This window comes from Amblyomma maculatum, chromosome 3 (assembly GCF_055883805.1).
Source record: "Amblyomma maculatum isolate TAMU_Amacu chromosome 3, ASM5588380v1, whole genome shotgun sequence".
Lineage (NCBI taxonomy): Eukaryota > Metazoa > Arthropoda > Arachnida > Ixodida > Ixodidae > Amblyomma > Amblyomma maculatum.
This window is the reverse complement of record NC_139346.1, coordinates 90,791,282-90,799,650: the sequence shown is the minus strand read 5'-3', so window position 1 is coordinate 90,799,650 and position 8,369 is coordinate 90,791,282. Positions and strand designations below refer to the sequence as shown.

General features: G+C 42.6%; 1 pseudogene; it reads left to right on the top strand.

Annotated features, from left to right (window-relative positions):
• The first annotated feature begins 650 nt into the window (after positions 1 to 650).
• LOC146195262 (uncharacterized) lies at positions 651 to 2,050 on the top strand (annotated as a pseudogene).
• Positions 2,051 to 8,369: the final 6,319 nt, after the last annotated feature.

The window sequence follows — 8,369 nt, the reverse complement described above, 5'->3', positions numbered from 1 at the left end:
ACTGGACTGGATTGTATTGATTTAAATGGATGATTTTGATTGATTTAATTGGATGGATTTGATTAGATTTGTTTAATTGAATTGATTTGATTGGATTGATTTAATTGGATGGATTTGATCGGATTGGATGGATTCAATTGGATGGACGGATGGACGTCGGATGGTTGGATGGATGGAATATAGAAGCGTCCCCATTGAAACGGGGTGGTAGCAGTAGCTATCATGCTCATTTTTCTCCCTATATCTTTAGTATTGTTTTAGATTGGTTAATTATACCATCATTCTATTTATTGAATTTTTATTTCTACTTTACTAACATTACGCCACTTTTCTGCTTTTAAGCTTTTAAGTAATTTTTGCTAACTTCCACCGCCGGTTTATTCACCCGGCCACTGGTATCTCTAAACCCCACAGCTTCAGGAAGAGTGACTGCGCCTGCATCGACTTCCGGATAGATACCTGCTGAGATTACCTAACGCCACCTATTGGCGCTCGGCGCCGACGTGTTCAGCGGCCTCCAGCGCGGCCCGACGGCGCGCGGCGCCGAACGCAACCGTCTACTTTTCGCACGGGCCGCGCTGACCAGCGCCGAGGTCAGAGGTCGTCCGCACTGCGCGCCCTCTGTCGCCGTCGCTTCCTACCAGCACAAGATGACCGCTTCCAACGACTGCGTGTCAATGGTGGACCTCACCGGGTTCGTAATAGAGAGGTTCTTGGACGCCGTGCAACAACACCCCTGCGTCTACGACACGAAAAGAGTTGACTATCTTAACGTCGACCGAAAAAACAATGCATGGGAGCGTATCCGACTGCACTCAGGCCTCGCGACAGGTACGTCAAAGCTTCGTGTCTCTCCTCGTGCGCTTCATTTGAGCGGCAGTGCTCGTGGGGATACTCCTCTGGATCTGGTACGCAGTCACCATCGGCAGATTTGGCTTGCTTTTCTCGTTTCAGTTGAAGAGTGCCTCAAATTGTGGAAACGGTTGAGGGACCGATACACGCGCGAATTGAAGGCGATTGAGGCTACCAAGAGGAGCGGCAGCGGCTATGTTTCACGGTGAACGTGGGAGTTCGCTGAATCCATGGCCTTTTACAGGGATTGCGGCCGTCCAAGAAAGTGAGTTTTTGTGCTTTCTCACAGTTTTCAGAAAGCATTTTTTGCTGTTTAGTCTTTCATCTCCTTTGATAACTGTGTTCCATAATCATACATACTTTGTTTTTGTAAAGCTTCTTTACCACGACATTGCTGTCATGCGGAGAAGCAAACCTAGCGATCCCGATTCGCATTGCGTTTTGAATTTTCATGTTCGCGTCATTATTAGTTTTTCGTGCATTCATTTAAGATAGATGAGTTTATTTTAGTTGGCCACATCTTAATTTTTTTTTAAACACAGAATCTTAAGAGTGCTGTTTTTCTCATGTCTTTGGTCCTTACACAGGACTATAAATTGAACACTTAATATTTCGACAGAATTGTTTGTCTCGTTGATGTTAACTTGACCTTTTGCAGCATGACACCTACGATTGTGCAAGCGACTTTTGTAACTTTCTTTCTTGTCTGTATATCAATATTGTATATACAATATTATTGCTCCAAAGAAGTCTTCAGCATTCTCAAGGAGCAATGCATGCAAATAAAATAGGCCGAAATCAATTTTTTAGCTTCACAAACGCACATTTGCTTTTCCTCCAACAATGTCAGCCTTTTCTCTGCAGAACTACATGCAGCATAGAAGCGGCTTCGCAGTCTGTTGGTGATTTTGGCGAGACTGCTGAGGGCATCTTTGGAAGAATGCTGAGTGCCCCACCATCACCAACAACAATGGAAGGCTTCCTGGATGCTTCTCTTGAGCAACAATCACCAGTAACGCCGCCACCATTGGCAACACCACCAACAGAAAGGCACATTGAGGCCGTGCAAAAGCAAAAAAAAAGGGCAAAAAAACAGACAGCTTTGAGGACCAACTTTTGGGCCAGCTCGAAAAAAAATGACAGAAAGTCAGGCATTCGGCCTAACTGTAGCCATGAGTTTAGAGAGGATGCCTCGTAAATTGGCATCCAAAGGTAAAGTTCGAATCATGCAGATCCTTGCAGAGCTGGAAGAAGAAATGGAATAATACCCCAGAGTCGATTAATGTGGCATTAATTACCCCCTTTTTAAGAAGATTAGGTACAAATTGACATATATATATATATATATATATATATATATATATATATATATATATATATATATATATATATATATATTTATTTATTTATATATATATAAGGTGTGCATTTATGTTTTTCTTATGGTACTGATTTAAATTTTCTTTTATTAATGCTAAGCTAGATTACCTAGCTGAATAATGCAGAGAACTTAAAATTTTCAGTGTAATTCATTTATTCTCACAAGACTGCATGAATTGCTTGAGTGTTTCAGGGTGTTACATGCTGTTATGCTACGCTGTGATAAAGTAATACAAATCCGACAGCCTGGAAGGACCGCCCACTCAGCTCGGTGACCCCGCCCATCTCCGAACGCTGTGTGTGAGGTGAACGCCAACAGCGAGAGAGAAAGTGGGGGAGGCAGGCGGCGCCCAGTGGTGTGGCGGCCACCACCATTTTTCGACACTCTTGAGGAATCAGCCGACTACGTGTACAATTAAAGGATATTTTCTTTTTTCCAACCTTTAGTCTAAATTTAATAAGTGTAGTGTTGTTTGAGGGAATGAATTTAAGCCATTGGAGCTATTGTATTCTCGTAATAATTGAGATGGCGATGATATGGGTGCATTTGCTTCTATACACATAGTAGCCTAAACTTTCCCAACTTAATATAAAAAAAAATCAAGAAAAACACACGGTGGCAGAAAAGATAATATTGTTACGTAACAATAGTACCACGTAACAATATTTTTGTCTCTCAAGGACATTTTTCCTTTCGGTGTTTTGAAGGTCTGCGAGCTGCATTTCAAGCCTGAGTATCTGAGAACAAAGTCCGCCTACACAGACGCTACAGGCAATACAATAGAAGTACCGATGGGCGTTACAAGGTTCGCCCCAGACGCAATACCCACGATTTTTCCGAACAGCCCTGCTTACCTGTCAGACAGCAACCCAGTGCACCCAGAGCCAGAAGAAAAAAGAGCACGCATTTAGCAAGCGCGCACGGAAGAAGCCATCCAGCTTTCAATTTCTGCTCACGAAGAAGAGGAGCGCAAAAATAAGCTGGCCTCATTTGGACATCTCTCGAGGGTCCAAGAAATTCAAATTACGGACTTTTGGACGCTAACGCAAGCTGAAAAGTGTGTCTGATTTGTGCATGTTGACGGCAGTGCTGGACCACCGGAGGCTGAACGCTCTGTAGTGATCAACGAGCGCAGGGAAATTGCAGCCTTTTGGGAAAAAAAATCCAGCTTTCCAGTGATCAGGTCACGATTCCTTTGAGAACTGATGATTTGCGCACTATACAGTCTGCCTTAGTTGCAGTGAACAATTTTAGAGCACCTGGCACCAAATGTGTGCCAGCAAGAAGAAAAATTGAAGGCTTGTTTCGGTTTGCTTTTCTCCCTCTTCGACGACCTGACGAATGACGAGCTACTGCCGCGAGAAAAGGCTAAAGTGGTCACTTTTCTAAAAGATCAACTCCAATTATTAGCTGTGAAAGAAGGAGGAGCCATTAGGTACTCTGTTTATCCCGTGTGCGTCCAGGGGTTCGGGAACGGGAACGTTATGCGTATAATTTAAGCAATTGTATTGCGCAGGGACGGACAAAACAATGGAGCGGCACCGAGCAAAGCTAGTGGCGGCATCCCTAGAAAATTCCAATAATGTCGCCGCAAGTGGAGAAAACTTGGGTATGTGCCTTTAGTCCAGAAAGCATTTCTTCGTCTAAGACAGTATATACCTAGCGATTATCTGGCAATTGTGCATACATACAGGCGGCGAGGACCTGGAAAGCTGCGGGGATCCCGCCGCACCTGCTGAGGAGATGAGTACGTACGGCACATTTGTTGTTGTCGTGCCCCCAGATAACGGCACATACCCACGAGGTAGATTGACCACACATGGAACCAGTACATTTAGCTGGCTAAACATACGCACGAGCAAATATTAGAGGTTGGAGTTGTAGGTTTTTATTTTCTGAGCATTCGGCTGACTTTTTTCGGTGTTTATTTTCAAACACAATTTCCGGCTTTTTTCGGTCATTATTATTTTCTTCTGAAGAAATATCTTTTTTTTTTGGTGAGATAAGAGAAATACGTGTAAAGTTAAAATTGACGTAGTCTTCATTTCGTCTTTTTTTTTTCTTGCATGTTGTTGTATGCACTTTTATTTAATGTACGGTTGGTCACATATACAGCTGTAGGCTCCTGGAAGAAAATGCTATTGCCACGATGAAAATTAGCGTTATGACAAAACGCATATGTAAAACAATTTATTATTAACGAATTCCGCATACCCGGTAAAATCAATCACACAACAGTAAACGTAGAACTGCGAATATACAAAGAGCACGATCTCGTCGCTGCCAAACAGAATTCACCGAATAAATGCACACGCAGAGTGTGAAAGAGTAGTCGCTCGCTTTACTCGTAGCAGCATTCATCGCTACATGCGCAACAGTCACGTGGCAGAATGCAGCACTCAGGCTTTCGCCTTTCACCACTTTAGTTGCTAGAGCGTCCTTTAATTTTTATGTCTGGTTATTGTACGACACAGGCCCGAAGACCGTGGAGCAGCCTCGGAACTCTGATGAGCCGGCTCGAAACAAGCAATGGGTGAGTCGATGCTTCAAAGGAGATTATTTCAAACAAGTGATCTTTCTGTTTGAAATATAGGGGGTGCTTGGAAGTATTTCAGCTTTACAATCTCTGTTCATTTATTTGGTGTATATTCCGTGCAAAGGTTTAAGCCTTTGCTGAATTTTGTTGCTGTATCTAGCTGAAAGGGCTCTAATCTGATGCGTTCATCCCAGTTATGCTGACATATGTCCGGCGTGCTGTTCTTAAATAAACATTACTGGGTTGTTTTGTATTCCTTTTAACTTGTCTACCAGGTAAACCTGCTGTGGTTCTGTGGTCCCACATTCTAATTGAGGCCTTACCAGTTATTTGTTTCTGACTAGCTGCCACTCCTCATTGGCAAACCCAGTACCACTGCAGTCCAGAATCTCAGCGCCATATCTGATTCTGGGCCCAATATAATGCTGCAGGCTGGGCACATGAGAATTGTTGACTCGTTTATATTAGTGCTCGAAAGAACAAGAAATTGGCATCGTTTTTTTATTGAGTGAAAAGTAACTAGGTTCCAAGCAAAGAGCACTTGCACAGTATTTTAATTTGGCTAAATTTTCTGGACAGCTGGCTATTTGCAACGTAATACTGGAACGAGTGCAGTCCTAACGTGTACAGTACTTGTTCCTGTGCCATGAGGGATGTACTACTGGCACACCAGCACGCTACTCAATTATACTAGCTAGGCTGAGCTGATAAAACTTTATTAACAATAAGTGGGAGGAATAGGGGAAGTCAGCTAGCATGCCGCAGGCCATGGAGACTTTTGGCAACGCCGGCCCATTCGACAGCCTTGAACTGAATGCCGGGGTCATCGCTGCACCTTAGCTTCTCCCAAGCTTCTTTAGAGGGATCGGACAGGAGTTCTGAGGGAGACTTGTGGGTTTTTTGCACGCCCAGATCGTATGCTCGAAGTTGTCTTTCTCCCCGCGAAACAGTGTCTTCACATCACAGTCCCAACGAATCTAGCTAACCACAGGCAACACCAGCTAAAAACGCTGGGAAAACAAAATACTGGTTTCTTCCTAGAGGACACTGGTTTTCGCAGTCAGGCTTTCGTCCAAGTAGTAAAATATTGTCAATATTCAAATTACCTTGAGAAAACTTACATTACTACAGTTTTCAGTTTACTATTTAGCATGAGATCATGCTGCATTGTGGGTTTTAGGTGACCGACAATGGCGCTTACTATTTAGCCACACTAGCATGGTCTAAGATTTAGCACTCAAGACTCGACAGCACTTTTGTTTACACTCGACACGCCTAGACATTCGTGCTATCTTTGGGATCCACTATGTGAGTACTAGTGTAGCTGAGTAATGCTTGGCTAGTTGCTTTAAAATCAAAAGAACAAACAAAAATGCTCATGAAAATTATTTCCTCTGTAGGTGCCTGCTTGCAGTTGTGCCGTGGCAGAACTGCGGCAGCTCCGGGAATATACAGACGAGCTGGAAGAAAGACTGAGAGTGGCTGAGAACAACTATGGTATGGGCGGCTTTTATATTACAAATTGAAGTCCCCTTTATCATGCCTTCCATGGTCGCTTTCGTCATTGCCATACACAACCTAACATTATCCTGTATGTGTCCAACAGAAAGAATGCCATGCATATATATTTTGTGAAAAAAAAAAATAAAAAAGCCACTATTGCACAGTAAATTGCATATCAAGCTGTATTGAGTATTACTTTGCACTCCTGAATCGCTGATTTTATACCCCTACCATATTGGTTTTAACGACCTGTTGAGTCAATGGCCACTACCACTTGGCTCTTTCTCGTGGGATTGACTTGCTGAGGATTTTTGTAACGATTTCAAACTACTCTTTTATAGTGAAAAAGGAATTGCACAGATTGAAATAAAAAATGAAGCTGTTTTTGTTGTGGACTGATCTGCCACGCAGTGCCTGCATGTCAAAGAACCTCAGGCGGTCTTATTTATTCCTGAGCTTTAAGCATTTTAATCTTTTCCTCGTTGGTGACAGGCATCATCCATTATAGCCTACTCGGGGTATGTACCAGTCGCTAGCATTGGAGAGAAGTTGATTTTGCTTTTCAGTAGCTTGGCAGGGGGGGGGGGGGTCTGAGGTTTTGGAATGCAAAAACTGATTGCATTGCATCATCATCCAGTATATGACATTAGCAACCATCTTCGCTAAATCCTTTTCTGAAAACTAGCGAACGCATACGGCCATCTAATGTCGAATATTTTGTGAAGACCGAATCAACCGGGAGTGCGGTGCTAGTATCGAACTGACACCTGAAAGAACACAAATGTAATCACTGTGGAGTTGTGGTACATGACAATTTGTTTTTGCACATGTTGCACAACAGCAAACATTATTTGACAGCAGCAATTCAGTGAAGTAGTAGAGTGTACCCAGCATCATGAGCATACAGAAAATGTCATGCATGCGTTTATAAGGCTGGGTACTGTAGACAAAATAAAGTTAGAAGATGCATGTGTGCGCTCACCCTAGTTTCTCTTGCTAAGATAACCTCAGTAGCAAACATCACGTCTACTGGCAAGCACGATAAGGCTCGCTACAAGCGATATTGTTCTGTGGATATGGTCAATGGTTCAGTTTAATCTCTACCCAAGACACGGTTTTTGTTGGCGCGCCATGAAAGTAAAACTAAAAAAAAGTAGTGCATTATTCAGTGATATCGATGGGAGAAAACAAAACCGATGTGGCCCAAGTTTAATTGGATCTCCATTTCGATGCATCTTATATAACCCTTAGAGAAAAAATCTCGCACTAATTAAAAAAATTAACAGATATCATCAACAGCTATGAACTTCCGCTAGACTATTGTAGCTAACTGGCAGAAACAGTTGCAGCCATGTATACATTTGCTCTTTACTTTTTGCTAAACATGTTCAGGAGATGACATCAGTAGCTGATGCCAAGACATAATCGAGGATATAAAATTCATTGGTGAATCAAATGTGTAAATACATTGAAATTTCGCAATGCGGAATCGAATCCTCTCGACGGCCACTTTTCTATGGAGGCAAAAAGCAAGGTTCCCGCGTGCTTTGCAGTGTCAGTACACGTTAAAGAATACCAGGGTGTCGAAATTTCTGGAGTCCTCCACTACGGCGTTTCTCATAGCCTGGTTTGCTGCAAGACTATAAACCCCACAAACCAGACTAAATCGAATTTTTAAGAGAACAGTTTTACACCTTTGACATGGAGTGAAGTGTTCTATCTGGATTCCTGGACATACGAAAAAAATCTCTTGACAGCTTGTTTGCATGAAGTAGTAAAACATGGGATAACTTGGCACAATAAGCAAACACCCTATCAGATCATTTACACAAAAATGCTATGCAAAATTCGTGTACACACAAATGCAAAAACCATGGGTGATATACTTTGCCTGCCACCGAGTCCAAATTTGGAATCTTTAAAAGCAGATTAAATAAGATACCATTTTACATTTTTTGTGTGCCGTTGATTGAAAGTGCACTTAAAGGGCCCATGAAAAGCTTGAAGCCGTGCTTAAGAAAGGCGCACGAGCGGTCGGCGTGCCTTCGCTAGTCAGCAAAGCGCAAAAAAAATTTAGGCTAACATCTTTAATAGCGC